Source organism: Callospermophilus lateralis, unplaced genomic scaffold (assembly GCF_048772815.1).
Source record: "Callospermophilus lateralis isolate mCalLat2 unplaced genomic scaffold, mCalLat2.hap1 Scaffold_113, whole genome shotgun sequence".
Lineage (NCBI taxonomy): Eukaryota > Metazoa > Chordata > Mammalia > Rodentia > Sciuridae > Callospermophilus > Callospermophilus lateralis.
This window is the reverse complement of record NW_027511570.1, coordinates 195,518-211,973: the sequence shown is the minus strand read 5'-3', so window position 1 is coordinate 211,973 and position 16,456 is coordinate 195,518. Positions and strand designations below refer to the sequence as shown.

The 16,456-nt window shown below is 35.3% G+C and overlaps 1 pseudogene; it reads left to right on the top strand.

The window, feature by feature from the left end:
• The window catches only part of LOC143386122 (coiled-coil domain-containing protein 102B-like), a 186,312-nt pseudogene that overhangs the window by 88,955 nt on the left and 80,901 nt on the right, over positions 1–16,456 (top strand).

The following is a 16,456-nucleotide window of genomic DNA, read 5'->3' as shown; positions in this document are numbered from 1 at the left end:
AGTTTTCTTCAGTGATAAGGTTGGATTCTTCTCCTTCTTTTGTATCCACTTTGCCAATGAGTATTTTTAATATGATTTTATGATGGTAGTTATCATCTTTTCATTTCCAGATGTTGAACTTTAAGCATTTCTTATAGGGCCTGCCCAGTGATGATGAATTCCATCATTGGGAATGGGAATTTCGGGCAAAAAGTCAACAGTTTTTGTTTTTCCCTTGATACGTTTAATAGACAAATAAGGTCCAAAGTTAGTAACATGAGACAAGATGATAGGAATGTTTACATAGGGCTTTTGTATTTTACTCAAGTTTTCAAACAAGTAGAATTTTCTTTTTAAAGTTCCTTAAATGAACATGTCCTGAACATTTTGTGTGTGTGTGTGTGTGTGTGTGTGAGAGAGAGAGAGAGAGAGAGAGAGAGAGAGAGAGAGAGAGAGAGAGGGACATTGCTGTCCATCACATGCTGCTTCTTTGTGCTCTTTTGACAATTACATGTGTCACATGCTGCTTCTTTTTTTTAATCTGTGTTTAGCTAGAGAGAATACAGGCTGAAAATACATTGGAATGGGACAAGAGAGAGTTACTAGAAACTGAAAAACAAAGATTGGAGAGAGAAAATAGAAGGCTAAAGGTCCAGGTGAAAGAAATGGAAAAGCTCCTGGACAGGAAAAGCAGATTAAGTGAAAGTTTTCAAGGTCCTGATTTCAAGACATCCTACAGTGAACTACAGGAAAAGAACAAGGTAGGGAGCTCCGGGAAGCACCTATTCCCTCCTTCTGTGCTCCCCTCTGACGCCTGGGCACCTGCTGCCTTCACCATCCACGCTAAGTCTTAACTTCCCATTTTGCCCTCTAATAAATGATAGCTTGAACTTTTCCTCATTTTGATAGATAGCAGTAATATTCAGATGAAACTTTGTGACGAATTTTGGATGAAGATATTAAGAAATAACAAGTCCTTCTTTTTGATAAATAATTTACAGATGTTTAAATGTACTTTCAGTGACAGAACTATAGTTAAAAATCTGTGTCATTGACTATCAATTTGCTACCAAATACATACTACTTCTATTTTTTCCTATTAAAACATCTATAGAATGTTAATGTTCAAATCTATTTTTCACTCAGTATTTTTAACAGTTTGAAAAGTGAATGTATAAGTTCATGTTTTTGATTTATATAACTAATTCATACTCATACAAACTCTAAGAGCAAAGTGACCAGAAAAATTTAATTTGATGTAACTGTTCAGTTCTTTTATGATTGTAAGGATGTATTGCTCATGACTTGACAATACAAATTTTTAAAGCCAAATGTCGTTGTCAGTGATCATTAGTTTGTATGATACAGACTCATGAACCATCTTAATGGCATGTGACATACTGAAATACATATAACTAATAAATCTATAGAGAATTATTTTGCAGATTTCTACTTCTAAAATCACACAATATTTTATCATTTATAGAATGTGGTTTCGTTATCCAAATTTGTCTTCCTATTTGATTCATTGAAAGAGGACAAGCATTTGTTCATGTATTTTCTGTGTCAGCAACTGCTCTAGAGGGATAATGGGAAGATGAATGGATCACTGTCCCTCTGCAGCATGAGTTTGGAGTTTACATAGGGACACACATACATAATTGATAATCAATGACTCATTGTGTTTATTGCTAAGAATGAAGTCTAACTGAAACATAGATGAAGAAGAAATACATTCTATTTAATTGTGTTTAATTGTGACATCTTTCTAGTTATGCAGAAATGTCACAACATGAAATGTGCCAGTTAAGAAATATGAGGGTTAACAGGGACTCTTAGGAGCAGTCATAGGTGATGTGTTCTTTCATAAAGACCCACTGTAGCCAGATCTGCACTCTTTGGAACCAATATAGTTCTTTCAAACCAGGCGGAAGTTGGTGACTGTGAGTATTTTAGAAGACTCAGACCTTCCAAATCAGTGGGTGTGCTCATCATTTAAAATATTGTACAATTGCTTAAGTTTATATTATGGTGATGGTAACAGAGAGTTTTGGTGAATTTTACTCTCTTCATTAAGAATTCAGACTTACTGCAAAAAAACCAAAAGAGGAACCAAAAGAATTACTTTTCATGTAGCAGTTGCTGGTCAAAAGCCTTGGTGCCTCGTGGAAGTCCAAAATATCAATATTTATATGTCCTGAAATGTTAAATAAATCAGAATTCTCCAAAAACATACCAAAGTCCAGGGAATAATGTAGATTCAGTTGTAAAACAAAGCCAGACTGTAGTTTTAACATCAGCACAATAGGATGGCTTGCTCGCTCTATCTATCTATCTATCTATCTACCTACCTACCTACCAATCAATCATGAGTAGGAACATCATATCTGTTTCTTCTCTATACATCCCTGTATGTGAGTGTGGACCACATGAGGCTTGTGTGTAGACTCATGTACGTGAGTACTGTGTCTATATGTGTGTATGAATGTTCTACACAAGTGAGTGCTGGCAGGGGAGGAACACTGCAGTAAACATCACACAATTATTGCTCTCTCAAAAATATATGAGGTTTCTTACCACATGACATTTACATCTACTCACACTTGCTGAATGTCTGTGGCTGACTGAAACTGAAACTACTTGCTTCTTATAGAAATCTCCATATCAGGGATGATGATAGAGTTTGTAGACTGCTTGTCTCACATGCACAAGGCCCTGGGTTCAATCCCCAGCACCAAAAAAAAAAAAACCCCAAACCCGAAATCTTCATATCAATGAATTTTTAAAAATATTTGAGTTTTATTAATCTTAATGTTCAATAAAATTTTTATATATCCCTATAATTCAAAAAGCATATTTCACCCTGTTTTTTTTTTTTTTACTTTTTAAATTTAGTTTAGTGTTACAGGAAATGTTTTAAAAATGTCAATGTTTTAGAAAACATACTATTGTTTTAAAAATGCCTCTCAATTTTAAATTGAACTACTAATTAAAAAAAATATTATTCTTCATGTGATATTATCTCTTTAATGTCCATTTGGTAATTGCTTTAATAGACTATCTTTGAGTAATTTTCTATTTTTTCAATCTTCTACAATTTACAAAAAATAGTGGCACAAAGAACTTTTCATATTGGGAAATCATCATTCTAGCAGTAATTAATTTTAAAGCATAAACCACCACTATATTTTTTTGTAGAAAAATCTTTGCATCTTTTGATTCCTTGTGAATATTGGAAATAGTGATACTATTCTGTTGTCAGTGAAAGTAGTAGTAGTGAGGCATCAGAGAACAATGACTCACACAAGAGAACTTTGGAGGCAGTATTGAATACTCTTCTCAGAATACAGCCCTCATTTTATTTATTTATTTTTTAAAATTTATTTATTTATTGTAATTTGTTGTATATGACAGAAGAACACATTTCAATTTATAGTACCCATATAGAGCACAAATTTTCATGTCTCTGGTTGTATATAAAGTAGAGTCACACCATTCATATCTTTATAAATGTACTTGGGGTAAAGATGTCCACCTCATTCCACCAGGTTTTCTATCCCCCTTCCCCATTTCTTCCCGTCCCTCCCCTTTGCCCTATCTAAAGTTCCTCAGTTCTTTCCATGCTCTCCTTCCCATCCCCATTATGGATTAGCATCCTCATATCAGGGAAAACATTTGGTGTTTGTTTTTTTGGGATTGGCTTACTTCACTTAGTATAATATTCTTCAACTCCTTCCATTTACATGAAAAATGCCATGATTTTATTCTCTTTTAATGCTGAGTAATAGTCCATCATGTATATATACCACATTTCTTTATCTATTCATCTACTGAAGGACATCTAGGTTGGTTCCACAATTTGGCTATTGTGAATTGTGTTGCTATAAACATTGATGTGGCTATATTTCTATAGCATGCTGTTTTTAAGTCCTTTGGGTATAAACTGAGGAGTGGGATAGCTGGGTCAAATGGTGGTTTCATTTCCAGTTTTCCAAGGAATCTCCATGCTGCTTTCCATATTGATTACACCAATTTGCAATCCCATCAGCAATGTGTGAGTCTGCCTTTCTCTCCACATCCACGCCAACATTTATTGTTGTTTCTATTCTTAATAGCTGCCTTTCTGACTGGAGTCAGATGAAAAAGTAGTTTTGGTTTGCATTTCTCTAATTGCTAGAGATGTTGAACATTTTTTCATATATTTGTTGACTGATTGTATTTGTTGATTGATTATATATCATCTTCTGAGAAATATTTGTTTAGTTCCATGGCCCATTTATTGATTGGGTTATTTGTATTTTTGGTGTTAAGGTTTTTGAGTTCTTTATATATCCTAGGGATTAGTGCTCTGTCTTGTGTATGTGTGGTAAAAATTTGCTCCCATTCTGTAGGCTCTCTGTTCACCTCACCGATTGTTTATTTTGCTGAGAAGAAGCTTTTTATTTTGAATTCATCCCATTTGTTGATTCTTGATTTTATTTCTTGTGCTATAGAATTCTTATTAAGTTTAAGGTCTGGTATAGTGATGCTACCTGCTTCACTCTTCTTGCTAAGGATAACTAGCTATTCTGGGTCTCTTTGTTTTCCAGATGAATTTCATGACTGCTTTTTCTATTTCTATGAGCAATGTTATTGAGATTTTGATTGGAGTTGCATTAAATCTGTATAGTATGGCCATTTTGACAATATTAGACATTTAGGGTTTTGTCACAATATACAGAAATGGTAAGTTTAATTATTATATATAATATAAATATGTTTACAAAAAGTTCTACAGTTTTTGATGGTGGACAGAGAACTGCGGGTGAGGTGTAGGATGAGATGGTGAGGGGGTAGAAGGTGAGGATATAGAGTTATTAGATCTTAGAAAGCATGAAAGAAGAATCTAAAGAAGTTGGTGAGTAACAAAAGAAGAGACAGAAAGTGATTTGGGGAGACAAGTGGGAAGACAGTAGAGTACAAAAAACAAAGAAACATAAATATTAAGAAAAGTAAGGGTTGTGCAACTGAAGTGATTCTGCAATCTGTATATGGGGTAAAAATGGGAGCTCATATCCCACTTGAATCAAAGTGTGAAATATGATATATAAAGAACTATGTAATGTTTTGAACAACCTACAATAAAAATTAATTAAAAAAAAAATTCAGGTCATGACTGACATTTTAAAAAACAAAATGGATCCAGTTTACAATAGAATATGAAGGATCAAAGTACATACTTGCAACATTGTTTCATGAAATATATATTTGTGTGCGTGATTGTAGGTTCTGATTCATGATGTAAAATGTACTTGTTACTGTGGGGGGTCAGGATCACAGAAGTCTGAAATACGTTGGCTTTCCAGACCCTTCAGGCTGAATGAGGGAAGGTGAACTGGGAGCGGGGCACTTTGTCTAGCAATGCACATATTTTGGGCCAGTGGTTGGAACTCAGTTCCTTCTAATCTCTGCCACAGATTCATACAGCCCTGGTACAAATCATGGTTTAATCATGGTACTTTTCCATTCTCCCAATGAAACATCATGCAATTGCTTTAGCCAACATTTTTGGTAAGTGTAGCCAATGACTGGTATCTAAGCATTGGATAGGTGAAGATGGGAGACACCATCCCCCACATATGAGTAATTGCCTTTATATTTAAAGCCTTTAAGAAGGCAATTTCATAGCCTCCTATGATTGGTAATCCAGTACTTTAAGAGACCTGAGTGTAGGTGAGCCCTCTGGCAACAATGTGATTTCCTCTTTCTGTAGTCATAGCATATCTCTTCTGCTGGCTTCAGAAAAACTAGAAAGAGCATGGAGCAGGTGGAATCACCTAAAAATTTAAGGGAGATCAGTAGAGTAGAGGAAAGGGATATGGGAGAGGGGAAGAAAAGGGGAAAATACTGGGAAGAGACATTGGCCAAATAATATTATTAAGTTGTGTATATGTATTAATATGTAACAAAACCCCCTGCCATTATGTACGACTATAATGCACCAATAAAAAGTATGGAAAAGAAAAAAAAAAAGAAAAGTAAGTAATGTAAAAATAGGAGATAAAAGAATATACAACATCACTGTAATATACTATTCAGACTTCCCAGTAGTACCCTATTCTTGAAAAGTACTTGGTTTCACAAATGTTGGGGATATGAGGGTGGGAGGAGAGGGAGGGAGGGGGGAGGGGGGAGAGGGAGGGAGGGAGAGAGAGAGATATCTCGAAGGAAGATACAAGGATTGTTTTGGTTGGATATAAGTATCTTTCCAGCTTCCCTTCATATGCAATAGGTGGGGTTCTCTGTTGTTTCCTGGTATCTCCACCCTCAGAATTATGAAAGTTATTAGGGTGGGAGGGTTGGTCTCAGGGGTATGGCTCCTGGAGGTGAGGTATATTACTTGTAGTCCCTGATGGGAGACTGTACCACAGAGACCTTCTGTGGAGCCTGCTTGTGTGATATGGGTGCTTGGTCTTATCTCTATATCACTGTGGACCTCATAATTCCTGGTCTCTAATTTAGTCTCTAAACTGTATCTCACTCATGCTCTCCTTTTCTAGTTCCCAATCAGGAACCTTTCTCTCTGGAGATCTTGTGGGATGAGCTCTGGGGGCTGCACACCTGTCATGGAGAGCTGTTTTATATGAGGCAGTCACTGCATGGAATTAGTGGCTGCCAGGGAGTGGGGGGGAGTTCCCCAACTTGGTATCTGTCCAGCCAGTGTTCCAAACAAGGAGTTGACCCAACTAAAGATGGTAACAAAGGTGTCCCAAGATGAAAACAGCTGCTTTCAGTGATAGGATGTTGGGTCGGGTGGGGCTAGGCTGTGGCGTTGAGCCATGTGTTCAGAGATGCAGCTCTGTGGTGTGCAGTGTTGTGGCTGATGGTTGCTTCCAGATCCTGTATGATGTCCCTAGGTTTAGGCAGGCTACCATGTGTAGAGGACTATGGCAGCTGTAGAGTCCCAAGATGGAGGTGACTAGGGGAAATCCCACATTGGTAAATGGGGGTCCACCCAGGATGGAAGCTGGAGTTCCTGAGCATGGGTAGTGGCCAGGTGTCCTGTATGGGAGCAGCTGTTGGAAGTCCTTTATCACTTGCAAAGAAACAGTATTCCCACTACTTGAATCCTAGTTCTCGAATGACACAGAATGCAGCCTCCCTTTAGCTTGCAATCTTGAATCCGCCTCAGAGCCCTCATTTTAAATGATAATAAGAATGTTGGAGAACTAACTTTATAAAAACATTAGTAAATCAAGGTGTATATTTTAAATAGAAAACAATTGGGTATACTTGAAACTTTGGATGCACAGGCATTAGGAAATTATGTTGGTGATGCATGATTATTAAAATATTAATTTCATGCAAAATATTTTAGAAATCTACCTATACTTATGAATATACAGAAATAATCCTATTGGAATAGTTGATAAGATTTAGTATTTAAAAATTTTTCAGTATATTTCATAAAATCTGAACTTAATAATCTAAACTCTCTTTTAGAAAATGTTCTTACCTTTCGTTTAAGATCCAAGTGACTAAAAAGTTTAAGTATATCAAAAATTGTAGCAATATAGAAAATGGTGTGTACATGTCACATTGTGGTGTGAAAAGAAACTACTAATGCTATTTTTTAGCTCTTGTTTTTTGAATTTCTATGCTATGATTATAATACATATTTATTATGTTGGTACAATAGCATGTCTATATAATAGAATAAATGTATTTTAAAGATTAACTTATAATATTATACAAACATAAAATGAACATGTCAGTTATTTTACTTAACTCATTACTTGACAAAGGAATCATTAAGTTATCTGAATCAGTTCAAAGGAGATTGTAAATATTAGAAATTGAGGCATAAAAGGATGCTGAAAGAAAAAAGTGCTTAACAGATGAAAAATTGACTCTTTGATAGTATGTAGTAAGGTACGATGTCAGAAAAAAATCCCCTGCAAGTGTATGAATGAGATTAATTTGCATTGCTATGGATTATCTATATATTGTATACAATAAAGCATAAAGATATTCAAAGTTCCTGGGCTATATAAAATCATCAAATACTACCTGGAGGAATTTATTAGACACAATTACAAGAAATCTATATTGAGCATCTCAAAGTCGCTCATAATTTTTCTTTTCTTTTTTTTTTAATTAAAAAAATTTTAGTTGTTGATGGAACTTTATTTTATTTACTTTTTTTTATGTGGTGTTAGGAATTGAACCCAGTGCCTCACGTGTGAGACAAGAACTCTACTACTGAGCTACAACTCCAGCCCCTCATAATTTTTCTTGATAATTATTTGATATTTGTTTAATAACCCTTTATATAGTAACACATCAACAAACCCTTAGGGAGTGTTACTTTGGACTAGGGATGGGCAAATATTTTTTTGTAAATGTCAAGATTGTGAATATATTAATATAAGTTAGGCCATATAATTTCCTGTTGCATTTTTAAAAAATCATAAGCTTTTAAATATGTGGAAAATATTTTTCATTCATGAGAGGTATGCAGAGAGGTCTGGAGCGGAAATCTGTGTGAGATATAGCTGCAGAACCCCTGTTCAAGACCAGAAGTTGATAACATTGAATGCCTGGGACGGGCCAAGAGGGACCATGTGTGACAGAGTCAGGTGCACCTCAGCAGGGTCAGCAGCACTTCCATTTTACACACTTTCTTTCTCACAGTAGGCTTTAAAAACAGCCAAGGAATGAAGGAATTTGTAGTATAAGGCCAGCCATAAAGTGGTACCTGGATCATAATACTGGAAGAAGAAGTTGAACGGCTTTTCATAGATTTGCTTTGAGAGGAAAATGGGCTCTAGAAGTCAGTATGAATGGATACCCAAAGCTAACAGAGTGGACAGGCATAGACAAAAGGGAGTTTCAAGAACAAATGGTAATCCTGGAGTTAAAGCCAACCATTTTTCCCAGGGTGTGGGGCAAGGAAAAAAGAATCTTGGGTCTTTGGCTGCTCAGATCCTAGAGTCTTACACTCGTACCCTCATTTTCTTCCGGTTATTCACTTTGAGCTTCCAGGACAGAGAATAACTGTGAGAAGACAAATCAGAAGAAAGAAAATAACCAGTGGGTTTTGTGACCACTAGAGAGAAGAAGACATAATAACCAAAATGCATGACCTAATATTTATCAAGACAAGTCCCAAGGTTTGGGTAATGCAGATCAGTAGAATTGCAACTCTCAGCCGTTAGTTATTTTTGATATGATATCTATGACAAATGCTGATTTGCTTTATTCCATGTAGACCTCTATCTCTTGCATTTATGATACCATAATTCTTCTGTTGATGCACACTCTCTTTCCCTTCTATTACGAATTATATTATTTTTAAATGAGAAGTTATTGGGAAAAAATGGTCAGTATTCTTGTGGGTAAAACTCTGTGAACTAGTCAACGTGCCTCTCATGAAATGATTTGGAAGCTTGTTTTCTTAGATGAACTCAGCTACTGAATCTCTTCATTTAGGTCACATAATGGGTCACTTTCAGAAAGCTAATGCAACAGGGCAGTAATTGATGTGTCTAAGGAAAATGATGAATTAATTTAAAAGTTGAAAGCCTGTCAAATCAGTTCCTAATTGATGTGCTACTGATGGTTCCAGATTCAAGGAATGACATTATATTTACTTTGTTCAGTAACTTTGGCTTCAAATACATTTATTTTGTTTTGTAAAATGTTTAATATTAAAACTCAGTCCCTACTGCAGTGTTTGTCATATGCTTATAAATGTGTCAAGTGGATAAGTCCATTCATGCATTTATACTTCCATTTTCATTACATAAATGTGAATATATATCTTAATCTTTAATTCCTACATCTCCCATTTATTTGCATAACAAGGCAAATGCTATAAATCTTTAATATTATTGGAGTCTCATATTATCCTTTAAAATTTCTATGTGTACCAGACAAATGATATGGTGTCCCATATCAATTTAAAATGCAATTTTTGACATTTTAATCATTCATATTTTGTTTTATAATTTCATGAAATTTCACAATATAAATTATTACATTCAAGTACAAAATGATGTCTTTCTGCTTTTGATATGACTAGCATACTAAACTAGCAATAACCCACTATTTATTAAAGCATGATTAGTAATTTGCATAAAATTGATTTTTTGATTTAAAGGATAAGAAAAATATTTACATTTCAAGTTAAGAGGTCATAAAACTGTAGTCACAAAAGTTTTCTTTTAATTTTTTAAATTAAAACTACATTAATAAAAACCCAAGCAATTTGAACCGACCTGAACCATTTATTATTTTTGACTTTTTACTCAATTGAAATCACAGAACATAAAATTAATTATTTTAAACTGAAAAATTAGTGACATTAACTACTTTCACATTGAGTAACCACCACCTCTACCTAATTCAAAAAGCATGTTTATTGCTCCAAAAGGAACCCCCCAGGGAGCTGTATGGACCTGCTCCTCCTCCCAGCCCTGGCAGTCACCACTAATGGCATTAAGCCCACTTTTGCTTGCATATTGGCATTTGTACACCTTCTATGCAGAAATTACACTTAAACACTTTGTGTGTATTGGGCTGTTTGTAGTTTTTCTGTTGAATTATATGAATTCTTCATATATTCTGAACACCAAGCTATGGTAAGATATATGACTTGTGAACATTTCCTCCCAGTTTTATGCTATATTTTTACTTTCTCAGTAGTGTCTTTTAGTGAATGCTGTTTTGCATTTTGATGAATCCCAATCTATTTTTTCCTTTCATTGTTTGTGTTTTCTTATCTAAGAATCCATTGCTGAATCCAAGATTTATCCCTATGTTCTCTTCCAAGACGTCTGCATTTTTTCCTGTTATATTTAGATCATTGATCCACTTTAGTTAATTTTTGCATATGGTGTGAGATTGCACTATAGCTATTATTTTGCATGTGGATATTCTGTTGCCTCAGCACCAATTTTTGTACAGTTTATACTTTCTGCCTTCAAATGATCTTGGTATCTTTTAAAAAACAATTTGCCCATAGATGGATAGGATTATTTCTGGATGCAATTCCATTATGTTGGCATATGTATTTTTCTGTGAGTACCTACACTTTTTAGATTGTTATTCATTTGTTGAAAGTTTTGAAATCAGGAAGTGTTAAATTTTCCAGTTTTTGCTCTTCTGTTTTCAGTATCATTTTGGAAATCCAGCCCTGTTAAAAATTAATGTGAAAACATTTGCCATTTGGTTTTTTTTTTTTTGGAGGGGGGGGATTGGCTAACTTCACTTAGCATTATCTTCTCCAACTGCATCCATTTACCTGCAAATGCCATTATTTTATTCTCTTTTATTGCTGAGTAACATTCCATTGTGTATATATGCCACATTTTTTAATCTATTCATCTACTGAAGGGCATTTAGTTTGGTTCCACAGTTTAGCTATTGTGAATTGTGCTGCTATAAACATTGATGTGGCTGTGTCCCCGTAGTATATTGTTTTTAAGTCCTTTGGGTATAGACCAAAGAGAGGGATAGCTGGGTCAAATGGTGGTGCCATTCCCAGTTTTACAAGGATTTTCCATACTGCTTTCCATATTGGCTGCACGAGCTTGCAGTCCCACCAGCAGTATATGAGTGTGCCTTTTTCCCCACATCCTTGCCAACACTTATTGTTGTTTTTTTTCGTAATAGCTGCCATTCTGACAGGAGTAAGATGGTATCTTAGAGTAGTTTTGATTTACATTTCTCTAATTGCTAGTGATGATGAACATTTTTTCATGTATTTGTTGATTGATTGAATATCCTCTTCTGAGAACTCTCTGTTCATGTTCTTGGCCCATTTATTGATTGGGTTATTTTTTTTTTTGGTGTTTAGATTTTTGAGTTCTTTATATATCCTATAGGTATAAGGTGACTGACTCATAGTTGGGAGTCCTGGGTTGGGAGAGGGAGCATGGGCGGAATAGATAAACTCTAGATAGGGCAGAGGGGTGGGAGGGGAAGGGAAGGGGCAGGGGGTTAGCAATAATGGTGGAATGTGATAGACATCATTATCCAAAGTACATGTATGAAGACATAATTGATGTGAACATACTTTATATGCAGAGATATGAAAAATTGTGTTCTATATGTGTAATAAGAATTGTGATGCATTCCACTGTCATGTATTTAAAAATAAAAGCAATTAAAAATAGAAAATAAAAAATAAATTTTATGAAACAAAAATATTAATGTGAATCTGAGGATCAGCATTGTCACTTTTGCAAACAAAGACTGGTGGGATTTTGATAGGGACTGCACTGAAGATGCAGAGTACTTTGGGGAGTACTGATGGTTTAACAATATTAAGTGTTCTTACCTGTGAATATGGGATGTCACTTCCACTTATTTTAGCAATGGATTATCATTTTCAGTGTATAAATTTTTACTGCCTTGTTTAAATTTATTTCCACATAATTTATTTTTTAGGATGGTACTGGAAATAGGATTTGTTTTTTAATTAATTTTTGGATGGTTCTTTGCTCAGGCATAGAAGGATAAGTAATTTACATGTGTTCACCTGGTTCCCTACAACTTTGCTGGATTTGTTTATCAATAAGATATTTTTAATGGTCTTTTGTTGGTTTTCAGTTGTTGTTCTTGGTGTTTTCCATATATAAGATCTTTATCAGTGAGTAGGGATAGTTTTACTTCAGCCTTTGCAGTTTGGGTGTTTTCTTTCCTGGTGTCTCTGGCTAAAATCTGCCATTACTGTTGGACAGCAGAGGTGGAAGCCAGCTGTCTCAGGGAGACAGCTTTAAGGCTCCACTGTGGATTATTAGGTCAGCTGTGGGTTTTCATATGTTGCTCACTATGTTGAGAAAATTCCTCCCAACCTTTTTTCTAGTTTATTGAGGATTTTCTTTTCTCTCCTTAGGGTGTTGGACTTTGTCCAATGCTTTTTTGCATCAACTGAGATGATGATGTATTTTTTCACCTTAATTCTATTAATGTGGTGTTCTCTGGTAGGTGTTTTTTTCTGTTTTGTTTTGTTCTGCAGTGCTGTGAGTGAACCCAGGACCCTGTGCAAACCCAGCACACTCTCTACCAGTGAGCTACATCTTCAGCCCTGATGTATTTAATGTGATTGATTTTCTTACCACCCTGGCATTCTTGGATGTATCATATTCACTCATAATGTAAAATTCTTTCAAGATGTTGCTAAATTTTTTTTGCAACTATTGTGTTTAGGATCTTTACATCATTCATAAAGTATGTTAGAGGTAGATTTATTTCCTTGTGTTGTCTGACTTTGGATCGGGTAATGTTGAGCATTAAAGGACAAGAAAAGATGCCACAGTGATTTCTTACCATATTCAAGTTGTTTTTTTCTGGATGCAGTGATTCCTTGACTCTGGAAACCTGTGACTGTGTTCCAGAATTCCAACACAGTTGATTGCACCTACTTCCCTTAATTTTTATACGCTTGAAGCTACCTACTTTGCCATATTTTGCTGGCATCCTGTGGCATACATTATTTGTCTTAGAAAAAACTGGATAAATATCTCCAAAGCCTCTGTATGCTTTCTGTTTACTTAGGCCACCTCATGATTTAGCTGGAATTTTTGTATAAATGACATTGCCTTTAAAAAAATATATTTTCCTCTGACTTTTTAAAGATACAGCATCTGGTATTATGATAATCACAACTTACTGTGACAGAAATCAGTGTGATAGGTTTTGCTCCTTATTAAGTTCAAATAATTATATCTATTAAAATTGCTATAGCATGCAGTGATTTAACCTGGAATACGATACATAGTTGTACATATAAAATTCACATCATTGAGTTTCACTTAAATTTACTGATTTGTGTGTTTGTATACTACTCTTCAATATGTTAGTTTTGTTTAAATGGACCTGTATGTATTTATCTAGATCAGATTTGTAATATGGCTGCTGTAGTTGGCAATCATTACATGTTAGGTAATGATTGATGGTTCATGGTTGCTCACACTGGAATAGAACTGAGTGAGGTGGTGCATACCTGTAATCCCAGCAACTTGAGAAACTGAGGCAGGAGGACTGCAAGTTTGAGGCCATCCTCTGCATCTTAATGAAGGCCTCAATAACTTAGTGGGACCCTATTTTAACATAAAAAGTAAAGAGGGCTGGGAATGTGATTCAGTGGTAAGATGCCCTCTTGGTTGAATCCCCAGTACCACAAGTAAATAAATAAGTAAATTGTATGCACTGGAATCTCCACAGTGACTAATTTGAACAGATTGCTTTTACCCCATCTATGTGGCACCAAAGATAAATTTTCACATGGCAGAAAACAAACAAAGAATGACTAAAGAGAAGAGGAGAAAGAAAGAAAACAAGTGGAGGAAGGAGGGAAGAAATGAGAAGGAATAAAGGAAACAAAAAGTAAAGGAAAGTGTAACAAAAGAAAAATAGAGCAATTAAGCAAATACATTATAGGATCTGTTTTTGTAAACTTTTAAATAAAAGTTTAAACTATTTTCTTCTCAGAATAGTTATTTCCATCAATATGCCTTCCTTCCCAAATGTTAAATAAATATCTAAATTAAATGTGAATTATTCCTTACTAGACATGATTGCCCAATGATGTAGAGCCAGTTTCTCCAAGTCATGCTTTAACATATTTTTGTTCAAAAGGTAAAAACATATGCTTTGGGAGACTATGTTAGATATGAAGGAACCTCAGGTTATTTTGTCACTAAAGTGATGCCACCATTTCTTTTCAGTAGATATAGAATGTGGCTGAAAAAACTCTCATTCCAAGTTTATTAGAATGCAGTATATTTTAAAAAATGGTTGTTGGTTAGTTCAGAGGTTGTGAAGTCAGTTCATAAGTCAACCCACAGAAGTCAAGGCCTTCCAGCTATGTGCAGGTGTTCAGCTTCATTTTTGATGGTGATAAGTACCATGATAGCCTGAAAATAAGACAGGGCTAGCTGAATATAGGGGCAGTAACAGTGCATCTCCAGGGACTTAAGTAGCTTCTGAACCTCAGCAGCTTCTTCAGTTACTTTGTGATACTTGGCATTCACTTTATCTTTCTTTTTAAATAAGACTTAATTGGAAAAAACCCAGATAAAAATTATTTTGGGGAGGGGTGATGCAGGTAAATAGATTACTTTGTATAAATTTTTTATATAAAAATAGGAAAATGGTTAAATTTTAATGAAAACCAGTTAGTGTGCAAAATGTACAGAACCTTCTTAGAATTTTTAGGTAGTGTGGTAGAATGGTGTGAGCATTGATTAGTATTAAATGAATTTGGCTAAGGTTGATTTCCTCATGGTAGTAAGGCCTATTAAAACATGAAAGTAGGATGTAATTTTATTTATCATCTTCATTCATCATCATCAGTCATTGTGGACTGAATTGTGCTTTACTACTGAGCTACAACCCCAGGCCTTTTTATTCTTTATTTTTAGACAGGGTCTTGCTAAGTTGCTGTGGGTCTCATTCAATTGCTAAGGCTGACCTTGAACTTGTGATCCTCCTGTGTCATCTTCCTGAGTCACTGAGAGTGCAGGTATGTGCCATCATGTCCAGATAGAACAATTTAATTTTATATTACTTCCTAAATTTACAAAGCTTTAGGAATGACCTAAGGAAAGCAAGAAGACCAGGGGTCACGAGAGAGCTTCTAGTGCAACAGACATAGGTGCATATGCTGAAGGCTCACAGATGTATGGCTTCTTAAGAAGCATGTGGTCCTGAGAAGTATTTATAGGAAGTCTACTCTTTCTGCCTAGAAATGAAACAAAAATGCAAGGCTGGTTCCACTCTAGAAGACTCTACATGTTTTAGAAGCAATTCAGAAGGCAGCGCTGGGTCTGTATCCAAATTACATTGTTTGGAGCTGCTGTAGCTTCCTTAGAATCCCTTAATGTATTGTGAACCAGGGATAAGAATTGTATTAGAACCAAATGGGGAAAGAATTTGAGAGGTTGGAATAGAGAAATGAAAATTAGTTCTGGGAGCTAAATTTCAGTGTAAGTCTACTTAATATTATCAACCCAATCAATACCATTTGGTATTGTCAGAGTTATTACTGGGTATGGTGGCACAGGCCTATAATCCCCATAGCGTGGGAGGCTGAGGCAAGAGGATCCCTAGTTCAAATCCAGCCTCAGCAATGACAAGGTGCTAAGAAACTCAGTGAGACCCTGGCTGTAAAGAAAATACAAATAGGACTGATGATGTGGCTCAGTGGCCAAATGCCCCCAAGTTCAATCCTTGGTACTCCCCTCCTCTTTCCCCCCCACCAAAAAAAAAAAAGCAGAGCTATTACTGAACCCCAAAAAATATTTTGTAAATCTTTTTAAGAACAACAGTATGATACATACCAAAATCACTACTTTTTTCTTTGCATGCACAAAGCATTTTTCTTAATTTATTCACATCATTCAGCTACTTGATTAATTTTGCAATTTGAATCTGGAGAGAACTTCTACAAGTTAAATTAGTTGTACATGGTGTCAGTCCTAGGTTACAG